The sequence below is a fragment of the Protopterus annectens genome, chromosome 7.part1 (genome assembly GCF_019279795.1).
Source record: "Protopterus annectens isolate FY-2018-M chromosome 7.part1, PAN1.0, whole genome shotgun sequence".
In the NCBI taxonomy this organism is placed as follows: domain Eukaryota; kingdom Metazoa; phylum Chordata; order Ceratodontiformes; family Protopteridae; genus Protopterus; species Protopterus annectens.
The window spans coordinates 75,876,861-75,895,622 of NC_056740.1; the positions used below are offsets into that span (position 1 = coordinate 75,876,861).

Sequence of the window (18,762 nt, forward strand, 5' to 3'; positions counted from 1 at the left end):
GCATGTTTACTTGTGAAAATGTAAATAAGTTTTAAAATGTTGAGTATTTTCCTGTTTCTACAAAATGTTTAGAGAATCTGTCAATGTTATGATGCATTTCTAATTGCGCATGTTTGAGAGGGACATTCTAAAGTACTGTGGAGAATCAGCTGAATAGTGAGTGATGTCATTAGAATGTTCCTGGTTGCAAGTGTTAACAGCTGATTTACAGAAAAATAACTTTTTTCAAACAGCTAAATTATTTTTTAAAATAAGACAGTTGAGACTGCAGTTTGTCACGTGAAGAGCAGTGTGTTCACCCCTGAAAAAGAATTTACCAAAAACTGTAAGGCTGCCTTTTGCCTTGCTGTTATGTGGTAGATTAGATCAGGGACAGTATTCTTTAGTTAGATTAGGAAAGCTTAGTTATTACGATAGAGTTTCTCTAGAATAATGGACTGCTGTCCTGCAGTTTAATATTTTCTGGCGATTGAGTTCTGGTGTTTATTGAAAGCTATTGATTTACATTATTGTAATCATTTTAGTTATTATTAAATGTTTTTTCATAACTTTACATTGTATCTGATTATAAAGTAATGAAAAAACATTTAATATTGTGACCGGAAATCAGTGTTTTTTTCTTTAGAGATTATAGAGTGCTTATACCTGTTTGATCCTCCCCAGGTCTCCTCGAGGGCCTGGTCACTTCTGGCCATAGCTATCATTTATTTTGATATTTAATTTTCATAATTAGACACCCCTCTAGAAGAGCACGAAGACACTCTGATAGGTGGTGGCATTACCATATTATTTTTGGGGAACAGACACAGTTAGAAATCTGTACCAGGCTTTCCCAGAAGTGTTTGGATGTATGAGATTTAAATTTACTTTTGAGTGTGAGTGTATCAGAGGTCTTAAACTGGGACATCTTGCTCTGAAGTGTATAATAAGGGAATACATTTGGGGTGGGCAGAGGTATATAGTTCAGTCCCAGGAAAACAGTGTGTGTGTTCCTGTTGTGCTCTTAGAGAAAAACTATGAAATATTACTTCTGTTTAAGTGACAGTCTGACATTGGAGTCAGTAGTGAGGATCGAAGCTCTTCAGTTACTGACCCAGGACAGTAAGGGACATGACATTAATTGGTGGCAGTCCAACCCATATAGCTAAGGCTACTGCAGCAGTGACCATACAAACATCTATTGTTGTGGTAAGGTCAACTTGCACAACTGTACTTTAGGGGTGTGCAACATTTGTTATACACTTCTGAAAGTGCTGTTAATAGTTATGTCTCTTGCTGCAAAACTGTGTTACAGGTTTATCTTTTTTCTGGTTTTGGAACATAATCATAGCATTCCATGCACTTGCAAGATTTTATACTCTTGCGCTGGAGCATTACTAGCAGTCAGTGGCTACCACGGAAGAGCAGCAGGAAGGGCAAAATGTTTTAAATAATGTTAAATGCTTCATTCAACCTTTTGTATGGAAGGCTGACGGGAAGCATTTGGTCTTCTGTGGTGGCCTTTCTCTGTGTGGCAGCTGTAAGTTTGTAAAGCTTTCAAAGCATGCATTATAAAGAACTGTGATTGTATTGCTGTGCCTCTAGAAAAAAGAAGGCGGGTGGGCTCCAAGGCTGGGCTGGTACTATGTGGGTTCAAGTATGGTGGAGTAAGGTCTATAATCGTAGGAGCAAGTGTCAAGTGAATAGACTTAAGAATAAGTTATATTTACAGATAGAGAATAGAAACTTTTAGAAGCAGAGATGAAGGATTAGCAGTATAGGATACGCCAAGTTAGTTTTAGCAGAAAGTTCGAGGAAGGGAAGGTATTTAAGAAGGTGAATAGGGAATTTATGTAGCTCAATAGTTTAACTTGCAACGGTGGCTGCTCTACGCTGCAAGCAGCGCACCTATAGGCTGGGCTTTTATAGCAGGGGCTGAAAAACAGGAAATGACCCAAATGGCCAACGATCTACTAGTTGCCACTCCTAACCACTCCTCTGAGGACAAACACAGCTCCCAACTCCCACCACTCCCACTGGTGAAAGAAGAAACCTCTGGCCACACAAGAAAATGGAATAAGGGACAGGAACCAATACAAAGAAAGCCCGGGAGCAACAAAGTCACTGGAAAGTTTTACAACTAGGAAAGTTTAGGAAAGTGAAGTATTTTTTTTTTTTTTTTTTTGTTTTTTTTACATAGACAGAAAAAAATTGTTAAAATGCTAAACTAAATGGCTAAATTGAGCTGGTAGGCTGGTATGTTTGAGTGTATTAGCCTTTGCAAAACTTCTTTACAACACTTTAAATCAAAAATTTAAGCACAAAAACAGGAACACATCAGGTAATAAAAACAGTATAATAGGCACAAAAACAGTAGTGAAAGCACAAAAAGATCAAAAATGCAAAATAAAAGTCTACAATCACAGCCCTGCTTTGTGTCCTTGACATGGATGTCAGGAATCAACTCTCAAGCTTTCATCGAGGTAAATTTCATGTCATCCATGTCTTGAACAAATATCAAGCTAGTTATAATTGGAGATCAGGTTATAATCGTTGTTAAACAATTAGCAATATTTGTTATCCTATTCATCTGGTCCATCTAGTCTGACTGATAGGTTAGCAGGCTGCATGTTGGATCTGCTCTTCCATTGCTAGTGATCCAGCTTTAAGTGCTTTTTAAATGTTTCCCTTCCATAATACCCCAGTAAAGCAACTCTCCTCAGAGCTCATTTGCCTCCTTCGCATGTGGACTGATCTTGTGCAGTTAAGTGCACCACCTCCCCTTTTCACTAATTTCTCATTCAAAAATCTTTCATAAGAGTTCCATTTTATATGTGTAATTTTTTTTTCAGCCAAAGTAGTCTAATTTATGTTTTATCCACGTTGTATAGGAGGGAGGCCTAGCAACACTTTCTGTTTAATCTTTAAGATTCTACTTGTATATTTATGTCTGTATTTAGTGTTCCTGGCACATCATAAAATATTAATATTTTTCTTCTTTCATGTGTTTACATAAATATTTAGATAATTAGATTTCTTTTTTACTGATAGACTGGTAGTGATTATTCAAGTTATTATATATATATATATATATATATATATATATATATATATATATATATGTGTGTGTGTACATTAGTGCAGTGTTATAGTTACCATGGATAAACCTGAAACAGAAAAAAAAGAGCTTTAAAAATGTGCCCAGTGCAGTCATAGGATTCCACAAGCTCTGTATTGAGTGCTTGAGTCTGGAGCACATCACTTTGGATTGTTCTTTATGTAGGGCTTTTGGCCCTAAATCTTAGGCAGATTGAAGAGCAAACTCATCAGTGGATTGTTTCCCCCTGAACAGACAAATGAGATACCAAAGAAGTAAGGACAAAAACAAAGAAAATGACCTTATTCAAAGAAAAGAATGGCAGAATACGCTGGATCATCTTCAATACCTTAAGCACACAGAGTGGAGCCAGCTCCTCAGTTTACAGGTGAGAGAGGATCCCTTTTGGCACTGTTACCACTGGAATCCATAATGATCCTAGACAAGTCATCAAAAGATCAGTGAAGTCTCTGTTCACTAGGGAGAGAGCTATGCTGGTTTATCTCTAGGCCCCTTGTCACTTCATTCGTACGGTCTTTCCGGTCTTTTAGGAGAGATTAAGATCAGGAAGTATAACAAGGGTCTTTCTGAAAATGCAGATTGAGGTGTGAGTCATCCCACTCCCTTCTGTTTCAAGGGTGGATTGGGCTGGACCATCTTCTTCCATTTTTCATCCTCCCCTGCTCCATGTTGTGATACCTGAGGTTGTGAAGCCAGGACATTTCCCACAGCCTGCGTGTAGAGTGCTGACCAGTACTTGTACTCTGACTCATTCGATGCCAAGGCCTTCAGTATCAGCTGAGACTTTCGGGTCTTTGGTACCACCCACAGTGCCAACTTGTTTGACTCCCTTCTCGGTGTAGGACTGTTAAGCCTTCATGGTGTGGGCACCAATCTCCTCCTCAAGCCGTCTAGTTTGTCTCTGTCATTGGCTTTTCCTTGGCACTGTTTACGTCCACTTCCGAAGGGATGGATGAGGCACTTGGTTGGGGCTCTCTTTTACTGACAGATATGGGATTGGCATTCAGTATTATGGAAAGAATGATTGCCTCTCCACTGGGAAAATCTATGTAACCTTCAGTGGTGTCTCCTCTGCCTGTCCTTCCATTTGTGCTTCAGCCTTTTTATCATCCTTCCGAGGGTCAAAGTAGAACAGATTGACTCAAGAAACTTACACAGGTTTATTTGCAATATTCTGAGGAGTCAAGCCTCCCCCAGTGTTTCCAAAAAAGGACTTGGAAGAATAGGCACATACTCCTAATGAGTCTCTCACCTTGAACACTGACGACCAAGAGGGTTCCCACCAATTCCCACCTGATGTCACTTTACTTGGTGAGATCCTGGAATTGATGCGTCAGAGGGGATAATGTCCCACAGACCCACCCTGTCAAGGTGAAGAGGTGTTATTTGAGGCCTATTGTTCTGCATCCTCTACCTCCTGCCAACCATCTAATAGATTTTACTGCCAGTAGGCATGGAAGGACCCCGATTCTTCTGAAGCTGTTCTTATTAAGCACAATAAAATTCTTCATTCACCAAAGGATAGGCAACATTGGTCCAAGAGACCTGTGGTATATTCTTTAATTGTAGCAGCACTCACTAAAAGAGCGCTGTCTGATGCAGCTACTGTCCATCCCTGCAGCATGGAGTCCAGGATGATGGACAGAATGGGGATGTGAGCTCACACTTCTAGTACCATTGCCTCGAGAGCATTAAAGTGTGCCACTCACATGAATCACTGCCAGAGAGACTGAAGCAGAACAAGCTTTAGCTTCTGTGAGAAAACTGCTCACTCCAGAGTCCAGGAAGCAGTTGGAAACCACATCGAGTACAATGTTCAACATCACTAACTTCCCTATGTGGCTTATTCATAAATCTGCCAGTGAAGCTGCTTTTGTGGTCAACACAGGCAGTATGATGAGATGCCATGCCTGGCTCTGTCTTTGTGATTTTTGTGAATAACTTCAAGGCATCCTTTACGAATGACTATTATGGTACATCCTTATTTGATCCCTCTGAAAGAAAGATTGTTGAATTGTGAACAAGAATGAAGTCATGGTCTTGCGATATGTATCAAATTTGAGATGCCTTTAAAATCCTACAAACAAGAATCAAAAGGGGTCCAAATCTCTTTGGTTTAGAAAACCCCAGTCTAAACCCTTTTAACTCCACTTCACACAGGGACAGCCATGGCAGAGGTGGTCCCATTAATGGACACCAGCCCAGAGGTCATTGTGGTCCACAGAACCAGGGATATAGGGATTCCTTTTTAGACAAGCAGTGGCAACATTCCTTCAGGCTTGCCCAGCTGCTTTCCTCTAGGGTCAGACAGGGTATGTTTATCCCTCCACTCTTCCACCTTTATGACAATCTCATGGGACTCGTGGGTTAGAAGGATAATATCCAGAGGCTGTGTAACCCCCTTTTTCCACCTTCCACCCATTGTGTCTTCTGCTCCCAGATGTAGCCCCTTGCTCATCAGTGAAAAGTGGCCAAAAGAGAGATTATTTTTTTAGAAAAAAAAAGAGCCATCCAGGAGGTCCCACCAGTCCTGAGAGGGTCAGAAATTTATTCAAGATTCCTTTTTAGCCACCAAGAAAAACAAGGACCTCAGGCCCACCTTAGATCTTGACAGCCTAAAGCTATGTTTCCGAAAGACCTCCTTCAGTACATTCGTGGTGCAGGCAATTTTATCCTGCCTGAAGGCAAACAGTTCATTGTGCTCAGTAAATTTTCAGAATGCCTACCTCCACATCAAGATTACTAAGGCATCCAGGAGATTTCTACTCTTCTGGCTGTGTGCATGTCATTTTCAGTTTAGAGTCCTGCCTTTTGGTCTCACCACAGCCCCTGGGTGTTTACCAAATGCATGGCTATAGTCGCAACCCATCTATGTCTCAAAGGGATCTGAGTGGTCCCATACATAGAATATTGGTGTATTGCTGCTTCTACAAGAGAATTCCTTACCAAAGCCAGAGACTACTTGCTGTAGTTCTGCTTATCATTAAGTATATTTGTAAATTATGAAAAATCAAATCTTCAGCTATCTCAATCCTTTCTGTTTGTTGGATGCCATCTAGATACCACAAAATATATGTTTCCCAACTGAATGAATCCAGTCCATCAGACCTCCTGTCTAGACTCTTTTGAATCATTCATGTCCACCTGCCTACAACATTGGTGCTTCCAATCCAGAATTTGATAGCTTCCATCATAATAATGGAACGGTTTGCATGTTTTCATATGCACATCTTTTAGATGGTGTTCAGGATCCAACAGAATTAGATTTCTTATCATCCTTCTACCAAACATCAGCACTTGGCTGTGCAAGTTATATTTTCCATGGTTGCTAGCCTCCTCCAAAATTCACAGAGGAAGACTGTTTGTTGTCTCATCTCCAAATAACACAGTTACTAAGGATACTTCCTCTCTGAGATGGGGGGGGGAGCTTTTCAAGGAACTTGGAATCGGACAGACACCAGTCTTCACATCAATATCTTGGAGATGAGAGTTACTTTCTTAGCATTACAAGAATTTCAAAAACTTCTGTATTCAGAAGTGATTTCCATATAGACTAATAACATGTCAGTAGTCTGGTGTTTGAAGAAACAAGGCAGAACCAAATCGTATCCCCTTTGCCGAAATGCCTTGAGAGTTTGGCAGTAGATGATTGATTTGCATCTTTTTTGACTACAAGTTATATTCCAGGAAGGACCAACTACCTAGCAGAAAGACTCAGTAACTCCATCTTGATATCTTATGAGTGGTCATTGCCATGGTAACACATCAGATATTCATCCACTAGGGCCAGCCTTGCTGCAGTCTTTTTTTTAATCCCCAACTAACACCAAATGCAGTAGCTTCTTTACCCTTATCCTTCTACAGGGACAGTCCCTGAGGGATGCTGTAGTCAGGCAGTGGCCTCCAAGACTTCTCATGTCTTTCCACCTCTTCCCTTGATATCCAAATTCACAGCATGCAAAGCTAAGGTGTGGTACTCATTGCAGCATATTGGTCATGGCAAATATGGCTTCCCTTGTTAAAGCCTCACCTGTTGAAGCCCCCATGACTTTTAGATTTCTGCCTGGATATTTCTATCTTACCCATCTGGACAGCCCCATCCAGACCTCCCCAGTCTAAGATTGACCATTTGGTTTCTCCAGTTCTCTTAATAGCAAAAAAAAAAAACACACAAAAAACACTTTATCATATCAGAACGTCATTTGAATACTTTCTGCATCCCAAAAAGAATCTGCTTGAAAAGTATACAAAAGCCAGAGGAAATGTTTTTTGAATTAGGAGGCTTGCCAAGACATTGACACTTGTTCTGCTTTCATTCCTCAAATTCTGCAGTTTTGTTCACATTTATTTGATTCAGGCTTCAGCTACTTTCCTAAAAAGGATCCATACCCAACTATCTCAATGACTTTGACTCACATTCCATAACGTCTTTTAAATTGTGAAAAGCCTTTTTAAATGATACTTTCCTATTATGTCCACCAATTAAAGTACCAGTCCTCAGTGGGAACTTAATTTTGTATTGGAAGCCGTAATGAAATGTCTGTTTGAGACAGCTTTTTCTGCACAGCTAAAATTCCATCCTCGGAAAACTATTTTTGGTGACACTCACTTCTAAGTTATAGGCCTTATTTTCTTTTCCACCATACCTAATCTTCTGTAAGGACAGGGTATCACTCAGAACTAACCATTCCTTCATCCCCAAGGTCACCTTAGAATCGAATTTCTGGAATACATGCATTTGATCAACAACACAAAATATTGAATGATTCCAAAAAAGAGCGTTTAGTCGATTCTTATATTAAAAGAAGTTTGAAGAAATGTATTAAATTTTTCTACCTATCATATCACCCTTAAAAATGTTTCTCATCTGCTTCTTTGGATGGTTACTAAAATGTTTGCATTCCTTTCAATATGTGAATGATACACCCAGAAATAATAAAATATAAAGATGTAGTTAATAGTTTAGATAATTTCAAAATTCAAACTTATTACAATTTAGTTTTAGTTAATTGAACATTTTAAATTACTCATCTATCTAGATGTAATATATATACTAAAAATATTTTTTTTTGGTTGTTTGAGTGTTTAACTGAAATAAATTATTCTGCAGGAAAATTCATTTAACCATTATGTTTCAGGACAATAGATTGCAGCAGCACAACAAAAAAAAAAAAATAAAGAGCAACTTATCAGGTGAAGAACTTTACTTTAAAACAGATCATAGTATTAGAGTACTGAAACCCGATAAAGGTGGGGGTGGTTTATCTATGATGCATTGGAATATGTTACCAAAATGTATGAGATATTCCAAATGTCTGGCAAGTATGAAATAGTATCCATTAATGAACTACATGTAGCCTATAGATGCATAGACATGTGTTTAGAGGAATTTTTATTGGACATAGAATCACCATGGATACTTTTGACCTATAGTATCTGGTAGCCATTCAAAACCTTTCCCCTTGGTGTAGCCATAGATAAATGGTTAAAACATATTTATGTGAAAGTACCACACATGATAAAAAATTCATGGGACTTCCTAGGAAGTTTATCTCCTAATCTTTGGAAAGAGGGATTAATCTTTATCACAATTGATGTGGTAGATTTATTTTCATGCATACCAAGCATTAAACAGTATGCATGTTTGGAATGGGATTTTGTAGACAAGAGGAGTAGCAATGGGACCCGCTTTTCCCCATATTTGCTAATCTAGTTATGTTAGATTGGGAAAAATATCAAGAGATTCCAATAGATTTAAATCCCACATATACAGGAAGAATACTTTTTCCAAAAGTTATCTTGAGTATTCTAGTAACCATCCGAAGAAGCAGATGAGAAACATTTTTAAGGGGCAGTGCATTAGAGCAGCCAGAATGACATCGTTATATGACAATATGGTAGAAGAAATTTAATGCATAAGCTACCTATTTAGAGAAAGGGGGTACCCCAGGAACATGTTAGAAGATGTAAAGTAGTATGTTATCAATGAATGAGGTAAAAAATATTCACCCATTTTAGGAACTGGATTAGTTATGAACACATCCACTTGTTCTAAAGATAATGAAATAAATTACCATAGAGCTTGTATTTTGGGATACACCCCTTATGTGAATCAAGTCAAACAAATATTAACAAGTAATTGGAACATTCTCATGGCTGACAGTGATATAAGTAAAATTGTAGGCGAATCACCCATATTTGTCTACAAAATGAGACATAATATTAAGAAAAATTTGGAGCATGGCAATGTAAGTAGAGGTACTTGTACAAGGACCACACACACAAGAAGATGTGGTAATTGTAGACAATGTCATGCAATTTTAGAGGAAGAAGGTATCATATTAGAGAATGTGAACAGAACAAAGATTACATTCAGGCAAGGAAACTGTAATTCAAAATGTGTCATATATATAGATATATATATATTTATATATATATATATATATATATATATATATATATATATATATATATATATATGGCTAAGTACATGGTATGCCCTGGTTATTATATAGGGAAAACGGACCGGCCTCTTAAAAAAAGAATATATGACCATCTATATAAGAAGGAAGGATGGTAACAATGCCCTATACAGACATGTAGAAAAATGTGGGGAAAGCCATTATTTTAAGTTTGCCATATTAGTACAAGTTAGGCTTTGTCCTAGAGGGCTTAACTTTAAGGCAGTTTTGGGGCACAGGGAGGTCAAGTGACAATTACTTACTGATGCCTCCAATTTGGCTGGTCTAAATTACCACATCTCTATTAAATCTATTTTGCAGACACAAGTATAAGTATTACTGTTGTCATTAAAGTTTTAACATTAATTTATATACTTAGTGAAAGTATCACAATACAAAATAATTTTTTATACATTTTTATGGATTTTTTATGAATATTTTTAAGGATTTTTACAAAAATCTTTTTAAATAATGCATTATTCATACAATAATTTATTCACTAGCGTCTTAATCCACCAGATTTAATGCAACTGTTTATTACTTTAACATATGCATTTTTTGTTATACAGTACTGTTTATGTAACATTAGTGTAAGTTTACTTTAAATGGGGGAGTGTGCTTAAAGGTTTTGTTTTGTTTGGCGCCAAAATGAAAGGTATTTAAACTATGATTTAGATACACAATGTATTCCGAAAAAGTCCACATTTCAGTGGATGAAAGCACTAAAGCAGTGCGTTTATTCAGCTTGCCTGAGTGTTTCTTCCTGGAAAATATCGAATGACAAAATGTAAAAAACTCAAAAAATGTTGATACTCATTCAATGCAGGCAAGCCCCCGTGCATCCACACACCCCCTGATAATTATATATACCACCTCCAGGATCACGCGACAGTGGGGAAAGGGTAAATTCCCATTTAAAATATTAGTTTTCCACATTTTGTCATTTGATATTTTGTGTTGTTGATCAAATTAATGTATTTCCTAATCTCTATCAACCTGTACATTTGCCTGTATTCTTTCCAAAGTATTCTAGGAGGGGGAATGTACCCTTCATATCGTAGGTATTCACAGACAGTTGATATTTATCCTTTTCATTCCTAACCGACTAAGAAAGAAAGCTTCTAAGGCTTCCTGATGTAGATAACTAGCTGTATGTGTTTTCTTTGTATATGCTTTCCATAACAAGTTCTTGCCAGAAAAATTAAAGGCTTACTTCTTCAGATAAGTTTTTACTTCCACAGCTTTTTTCAAAAATCCTTTGTGGATGAAATTTGTGCTCCAGAAGTTTGGTCTGTATTGCATACCTTTGCTAAACATTATATGATGGATATAATTTCCAGGTTCAGGGATTCCTTTTGAGACATATTCCTTAATGGTGTCCTGCTATGATGCTACCTTGTGTAGTAGGTAGTTTATGATTCTGACCAAACAGTTGGATTAGACATACCAGATGAATAGGATACATAAGTTATGTACATATCATAATGCTTGATCCTTTCATCCTAGTCTGTCCAGTAAAACATCCCTCCCATCCTCCCTCCATCCATCTTCCAAATTATCATTTTCTGAGGACCTGAAAGGCTAGCCTGAAACTCTTCTTCCCTACCTTCTATTCTCCTGCAGCGCTTCAGTACTCTTTGGTAGGCAGCAAACTCAATCTGAGGATAGTTGCTTCACAGGTAGGCTATGGGAAGTAAGTATTTTTGAGGCGCTTGAGGCTGGAACATTAGTAATGCTGGAGCAGATGTGCCAAGGGGCTTGATAACGCATCAGTCATATTGAATGAACCAGGGTGAAAGGATCCAACATTATGGTAAGTACATAACCAACATTTCTTTCCTAATAGTCAACAAAGTTTAGAATTCCTTTTTATTTGATGCTGTGTAATTTTGTCATCAGTGTACACCAAATTGTGTAGCAATCACTAAATAACAAGACTTCATTCTTTTTATAAAATTAGTCTTATTTGATGCCCGTATGTAACTTTTTTTTTCATTATAGAGGTAAGTATTTTGTTTATGGTTAATAATATTCTAGTTGAAGGAGTAACGTGATGTGTTCTGTGCATTAGTGCATGACGTGTGCATCACAGTAGAATGATAGCCTGGGAGACATGAAGTATGAGGCACAGAAGAACACCTAATCTGTTTTCTCTATCTTGTGTTACATTACTGAGACTTGATATGCCTAATGTACCATAGGTATTAAATGTGCCACTGTTGATGGCTTTCTTTTATCATGCACAATCGTATTTTCTAAAATTAATGAATCTAGTTATGGCATTTTCTTTGTAGTTGTAGATATACACGTGAGCTGTGGGTAACCATCAGACCTATATTGATAGTTGTCTCTTTACTGGTTGCAGTAGGGTATTCTATTTGTGTTACCTTGTAACTGGTTTTACCACATAGTATATGTCACACTTACAACATTTTTATCCCATTTCATTGTGTGTTGCTGATCAGCTTTTAGTGGACTGCTGAGCCTACAGAACTGGTTTAGCTCTTCTTCAAAACTCCCAGACATTCTCACATATGTTTGCTATAGTGAACATGAGTTTGTATTCAGCTTTTTGATGTTCTTAGTGTTTTAGGGTTGTGCATTTAGTAACTCATTCTCTGCATGTCTGACACTTTAGTTTTAGATCAGTCAGAGCACTGATAGCCTTTTATAGCTCCAGCTACTTTTTCTTTTTCACTCTATAAACACACAGTACTGCTGTGGTGGTGCTGCGGTAGCGTTGTCGCCTCACAGTTAGATGTTGCCCATTCGATCCTCAGTTAGAGAGTCTTCTGTGTGGCGACATGCATGAACGGGCATTCCTTCATTGAAGGTTGTGCGTTAGGCCCGGCATGCCAGCACGTAACACTCTACTGCCAATCATTAGCGGACCGGAGTTCCGCTGTGGAGACCTCTAACCAGGAAAAAGCCGAAAGATACAAACAAACTCTATAAACACACAGTGTCACATTGGGTCTGAAACTTGACTGTTGTTTTGTCTTTCTTCTTCCATTGCTGGGTCACTTTGCTCTTTTTCCTTTTGACTTGAGATGATACTTGGCTTGGCATAAGTTTTACTCTTATGCTTCATCATTTCAGCTTGTATGGAAAGTGTAGCATCTTTTTGACAAATCAACAATTATGTTTTATTTTGCTACCTGTTTTGCTGGTCAGGGTCAGCCAACAATATTGTAGAACTCTATCATTTTATTTTTTATCTTTAGAAACTGTCTGGTCCAAAATTGTTTTTTGACTTTGTCTGCTGCCTTTGCATTTCTGCATTCTCAGTTATTGCTCTGACTTAATCTTGCAATGCTGTACTACATTGAGGGAGAGTCTCATTCACTTTTTCCTCTACCTTGTTATCCCTGTGTTGTACATTTCCTTTAACAGGTTTCATTGCCTTTTATACAATTTCTTGTTTCTTTTAACAGCACTTGCTAATTTAAAACCGAAGTTCTGCCCTTCAGCATCATCTTTTTCAGCTCACTTAGATCCTTTAGAGACTGTCATTGCTCTTAAAGTTTCACTGCATAGTTGCAACACTAAACTCTAAATGCATCAATTTTCTTTGCATGTCAGAGGTATTCTAATGTAGAATTATCTAATTTTGCTGCATCACAGCTCTGCTTGTGGCCAGGCTTCATTGGTAATGTGAAGACTGGTAGAGATAGGTGAAGGCTGCCAGCCTAGTCAAATATAATTTGGTACATAATTGTATTATTTGTAAATACTGTGAATGTTTAACTTAAAACCATGTGGTAACATTGCCATCTGCTGTAAAGAAAGCTAAGTCAAGCATTTCTTGTTGGCCCTTTGAAATTAAAATTATTTCATCACTGTCTTTGATGTTACAAGTCGGCTCCAGTCCGGCTAGATAAAGGCTTTCTGCCTATGGTTTTAAGGCTAAAGTTAATGACCAGAATTTACATGTGGAATGTCCTTTATTGCTCGAAGTGTAAAAGAATGTAAATGCAGTTTCTGTGTGGCCTGGGAATCAGGAAAGTGTAAAAGATGATGTAATGTTTAGCAGAACTGCAGTTTCAATTTAAGCAGTGAGAACCAGAGATTATTAAGCATTTTGATCTTGGACATCTAACTCGACACTGCCTGCTGTCTTAAGTAAGTTATCTTAGAAGTGTGTTTTCTTGTAGAAATAGCTAGGACTGTAAATATTAGACTAAGTGTTTTTCTGTTAGATCAGAACTGTACTACTGAATTATTTTAAGTTTCTGTGTGATCTCTGAACTCTTGAATAGCACTGTGGTGTGGTAGTATTGTCTTGTGTTTTTAGTATTTATTATTAAATATTTTTAAACCCTTTTCAACTGTGGCTGGTTTATGTAGAGATAATTTAAGCTCTAGAGTACATTGCATGCTTATAAGTGATCCTGCACTAAGCCCTTCCAATAAGCCTTGATTGCTTAAGTTACGCTACTATTGGATAATAATATTGCACAGCAACAATTGGACACCTTTTTAAGGATCTTTGGGTAGCTGATAATTATTAGCTGGTTGTGGCAGGAATTACTATCGTATAGTCTGGGTATAGGGGCACAGCTGGAGAATCTGTGTCAGCCTTTCCCAGGAGTGTCTGTGAAGTTGTATAAATACTTATCTCAAAGTGTGTGTGTGTGTGTGTGTGTCAGCTACTTGGGCAGGGACATGAAGCACTGGTTGGACAGAGATGGTACTGGAGGTTAGCTTGCCAGCTAGGCTGTGATCTGGACCCTATAGCTGTGTCAGTGGGGGGTCTTATTTGGGACCTGGAGAGCAAGGGAGCAACCAACCCCAGACTTGACTATGATCTCTTTGTGCACTTAAGGGAAATTGTACTTTACTGTGTGTATTTGTTATCCTTTCTCCTATATGAGATGCCCTCTCTGGTGCTGGTGGTGAAGAGTGAGGCTCCTTGATTGCTGGGCCAGGGCACGGGCATCACAGGTAAATCCAACATACCTTTGTAAATCCATGCTACTTCTCAGCATAGCTTGACATCTATTTCCCTCAGTGACTGCATCACAGTTATTGTTTTGCTTAGTACCTTTTTACTTCTCATTTTCCAGTGTCGGTAGTTCACAGTCAGTTTGTTTCATACAATTTTCTTTCTTTCTTGTAGTGCACAGCAGTTAACCTCCTTTCCTTGTTAGAGGGTTTACATTTTAAAAGCAACAACCTACATAAAGTTTGGTTTCACGAAATGCCATCATGGTTTTGGTAATATAATTTTGCCACACATGCCCTTTTTGTTACAGGTCATTAGTATAACACCAATAAAACATTTTCTTTTTTCAAGCAACTTTTTAACTGCCTCAAGGATCCACTTTTATTGTTGGAGCAAGTGTTTATATAGGCACGAGGCAGATATTTTGTATGCTTGCCAGTTACTTCAGTATTAACAATTCTGGCCTCAAGAAAACTTGCTTTTTATTTATGTTTCTCAAATATTCAGTGTCAGTGGTAGAACAGGTTGTACACTCGCCTTTGGTGCAGAAGGTTGTGAATTCTGTTCCTGCACCAGATCAATGTATTGTTGACATTACAGTGTGGCATAACGGGGTTGCTGCACATCCACTTGCAAAAATGAAATGTTTGGATGAAATGTTGTGTAGCAGGTCCTATCTGAGTTGGTGGTAACTCCAGTGGATGTAAAAAATTCCACTCCACCTATCAAAAAAAAAAATGTGGAGGAAGTTCTCAGATGCCCTAGCCAAATTTCTTCTAGTAGTATAAATGCTACCTTGGGTCTCCCCTAAGAAGAGGCTACTAGCCTCGTGGGACTAATCTAGTCAACAAAGGATAAATACAATAAATACATAGATTAATTAACTAAAATGTTGCCATAGACAGCATTTAATAAAACTCAATGCTTTATAAAGTTTCACCATTTATCAGTGCTTTCTACACCTCTTTTCCATTTGCTTTTAACCCTGAACAAGCAGTGTGCACACACACAAATGGACAGATGCACATACACATGACGTTTGCCTGAAGAGTTTTTACCAAAACCGTGTATTTTAGGGGCAGTATATAGTTCTCGTCAGAAAACAACAGCAGACAGTGATTTTTCAGTTGCGTTGAACATAGGAGAAATCACAAATGCAAGAAATAACTGATTCATGTAAACAGTATTCTTTTCACTGGTGCAACACATCATACACTGAATTAACTTCAGCAGGTTATTAAGACTCACTATAGCTTTGCATTTAACAAAAATGTACTCCCTTTAACTTTTTCCAACACATGGTTTATATACATGCAGCAAATTTCCTCGCTAGACTTTGTGGGCAATCAGCACAATGTATAAATGTTTTTGAATTTATATTTGTGCGTCAGTACTTTTGAACTCTTTTAGAAGCACAATACCATGGGTCTTTATTATATGAACGAAAGTTCATATAAGCGCCCTGTCTAATGAGCGAAACTCCCAGACATCAAGGTGTGTATTATGGGATCACAGTACAGAGAAGATTGGAGTTTTTGCCCTTTCCTCACTGTGGTGCGATCTCATAGTTGGAATATATATTTAGTGGGGGGGGGGGCAGCCCCCCACAATATTGTTTTCGATGTCCAGGATTTTCGCTCATTGAGCGTTCGCTTATATGAACTTTCGTTCATATAATATAGACCTCAGTACGATTGAACATCTAGCTTATGAATCATTAATACTCCATAAATTGTTTAGACTGTAGTTTAAAACATGTAATGTAGTCAAAGTTTTCACGTGCATATACTTCAGAATTCTGAAGCTTATTTTCTGAGGAAGCCAATTCAGCAGTTTTCCTCAACACACCTTTGTTTTTGAACAAAGATTTTGAACCGGCTCAGAGTTTTTCCAACACTGTGTACACTAATTACTGCTTCACTTTCCTTTAGAAAACTACTTTTGTTGTTAGTCTATGCAAAGTTTAAATTTATGTTTGGGATATTTCCAGTAGGTTTTCAGAAGACAGGGGTACAGTAAACTCTCAGTTAACAGGAATGCAAGCAATTTGCAAAATAAATATTGAAGAAATACAGTACAGTTTTCATGTGTTGCACTTTGTTTTCCTCCAACAGAAACATACCTTACGTTTTTAGAGTTTTAAAAAGGAAGATAGGAATAAATTGCCTCTCTCCCCAACCTGAGAACAAGTCAAACCAAATAAATAGTATAAGCTACAGTATTAGACAGGCCTATTTTTAATAGTAACTCTCACATAACCAGAAACTACAGTTATCTGCCATCTACCAATCCCTCTGGGTACCGGTTAACTGAGAGTTTACTGTAATTTGAAAACAATGCTTTGTAGTTCACCAGTTTTATTTCTACATTAAAAATGCAGAAAGCTACTTTTGCACTTTAAAATTCAATGCAACTTTGTAGTACTCATTGCCAGCTTTAGGAATTTCTTTCATTAGTATTCCTGAGCACATGCTTCATTCTGTAGTAACATTTCAGCAGCCTAGTACATTGACTGTGCACATCTTTAATAAGCAAGCTTTCAATAACTAATTATGGACTTCTTTTAATAAACCACCTTTCAGTGGTTCACTTTCACTTTAAGACATTCAGTGCGTGACATTTAACCACTGATGTTAAGTTGTCAATCTCTCCTTCATTCTTGCTGGATGGGTTCGGAGCCGAACCTCGGCTCCGACTCGGCCACTTACTAAAGCTCGAGAGCTAATTTTACCGTCTCGAGGCAACCCTATATCCCATGATGCTAGGTGATAACTACCCAGATCTCGTTTGCCGCTTTAGCCAGCGAGGTGCGTTTTACCGGCTCTTGGTAAGTGTTGGGAATTATATATATATTTAGTTACCTTCCTGCTTAGTTTTTCCATCCCCTTCTTCGTTTAGCTTAACTGAACAGTTAATTTCAAACTTTTCCCCGTTAGCGCAATTTTTTTCCCTTATCCCAAATTATTCTTCCTCCCCCCTAGGTTAGGCCTTAGGCCTGCTCCCTTTCCTGATAGGGATTCTGTGTTGTGTCTGTGGCATGTTTGTACACTGTATCCCTCCTTTTCCTTAGTTTTTTGTGTGGATTGGGCGCGTGTTGTGTGTGTGTGTGTGAGTTTTTTTCTTTACATTGTGCCTTTTCTCTCCGACAGCTATGTCGAAGGACACAAAGGTCTCACGCTTCAAGAAGTGTGACTCATGCTGTCAGAAGATGTCTCTGACAGACGGTCACACTTCTTGTGTTTACTGCCTGGGACCCCTGCATCTGCAGGACTCTTGTTCCATGTGCCATGCATTCAGCCCAAGAGTCCTGCAGGAGCGCAGGAACAAATTAATCTTAAGGGGCTTATTAAAGCCCGAGGGCTCCCCGACTATGTCTGTGTCAGGGAAGCCTTCGAAGCCAGCCAAGCCGTCGGCTCCAAGTTCCAAGCCTTCGGCTGGTGGCTCACTAACTGTGGCAATATCGGCTCTGGCTGGAGCCGATACATCTGAGTCACAGCTTCCAGCATCAGCTCCGCTCGGCGCCTATACCTCTGGACCTCAACCCTCACGGTCGGCTCCGGCTGGAGCCGACGTATCTTCGACTCCTTTGGCTCCATCCGTTTCCAAGAAAGGGTCCAGGTCCCCATCTTTGGAGTCGATCCATTCAGCTCCGGGGTCACCCTTGCTCTCGGAGCAGAGCCATCGGAGCCGTTTTTCTCGGTCGTCCAGGCTTTCCAACCATGACCTTGAGAGAGTGGTCAGTAGACTGTTAAAGTCTCAGGCACTGGCCCAAATGCTTCATAGCCCGTCTCATCAGACAGCGGCTATTTCAACTCCACCTACTATTCCTCCTTCGACTCTCCCGCAGAGTTCGGAGTCGGAGCTCCTCGGAGCCGTGACTGTTGTGGTGTTGGAGCCGATACCTCCCCCTTCGGCTCCGTCGTCCTCTGCTCCGATCTCCTCCTTGATGCCTTCGTTGGAGGGATCCGGGCGCTTGGTCTCTCTCGCCGGCTCCGAGGGGGCAAGTGGCATCGGACCCTTGTCCGACCCCGTTCTCCCCCTCGGAGCGTCGGCGTTGGTGAGCTCGGCTCCGACATCGGCTTTGGAGCCGTCCCTGTCGGTGCAGCCCGGGGTTCCTAGTTCTTCGGCGCAGGAGCCCTCTGGCCTGTCTGACAGGGGAGCCTTCGAAGTGATGAGGAGCGTACTAGCCCCAGTGCATGGTCAACAGTCAGCTCCATCAGCTCCTCCCACTACGGTGCCTGCTGATGTCTCTTCCCACT

General features: G+C 39.2%; 1 protein-coding gene across 1 annotated transcript in view; it reads left to right on the forward strand.

The window, feature by feature from the left end:
* Positions 1-18,762, forward strand: part of LRRC49 (leucine rich repeat containing 49) — a 2,278,115-nt gene that overhangs the window by 339,608 nt on the left and 1,919,745 nt on the right. The gene's annotated exons all lie outside the window — the stretch shown is intronic.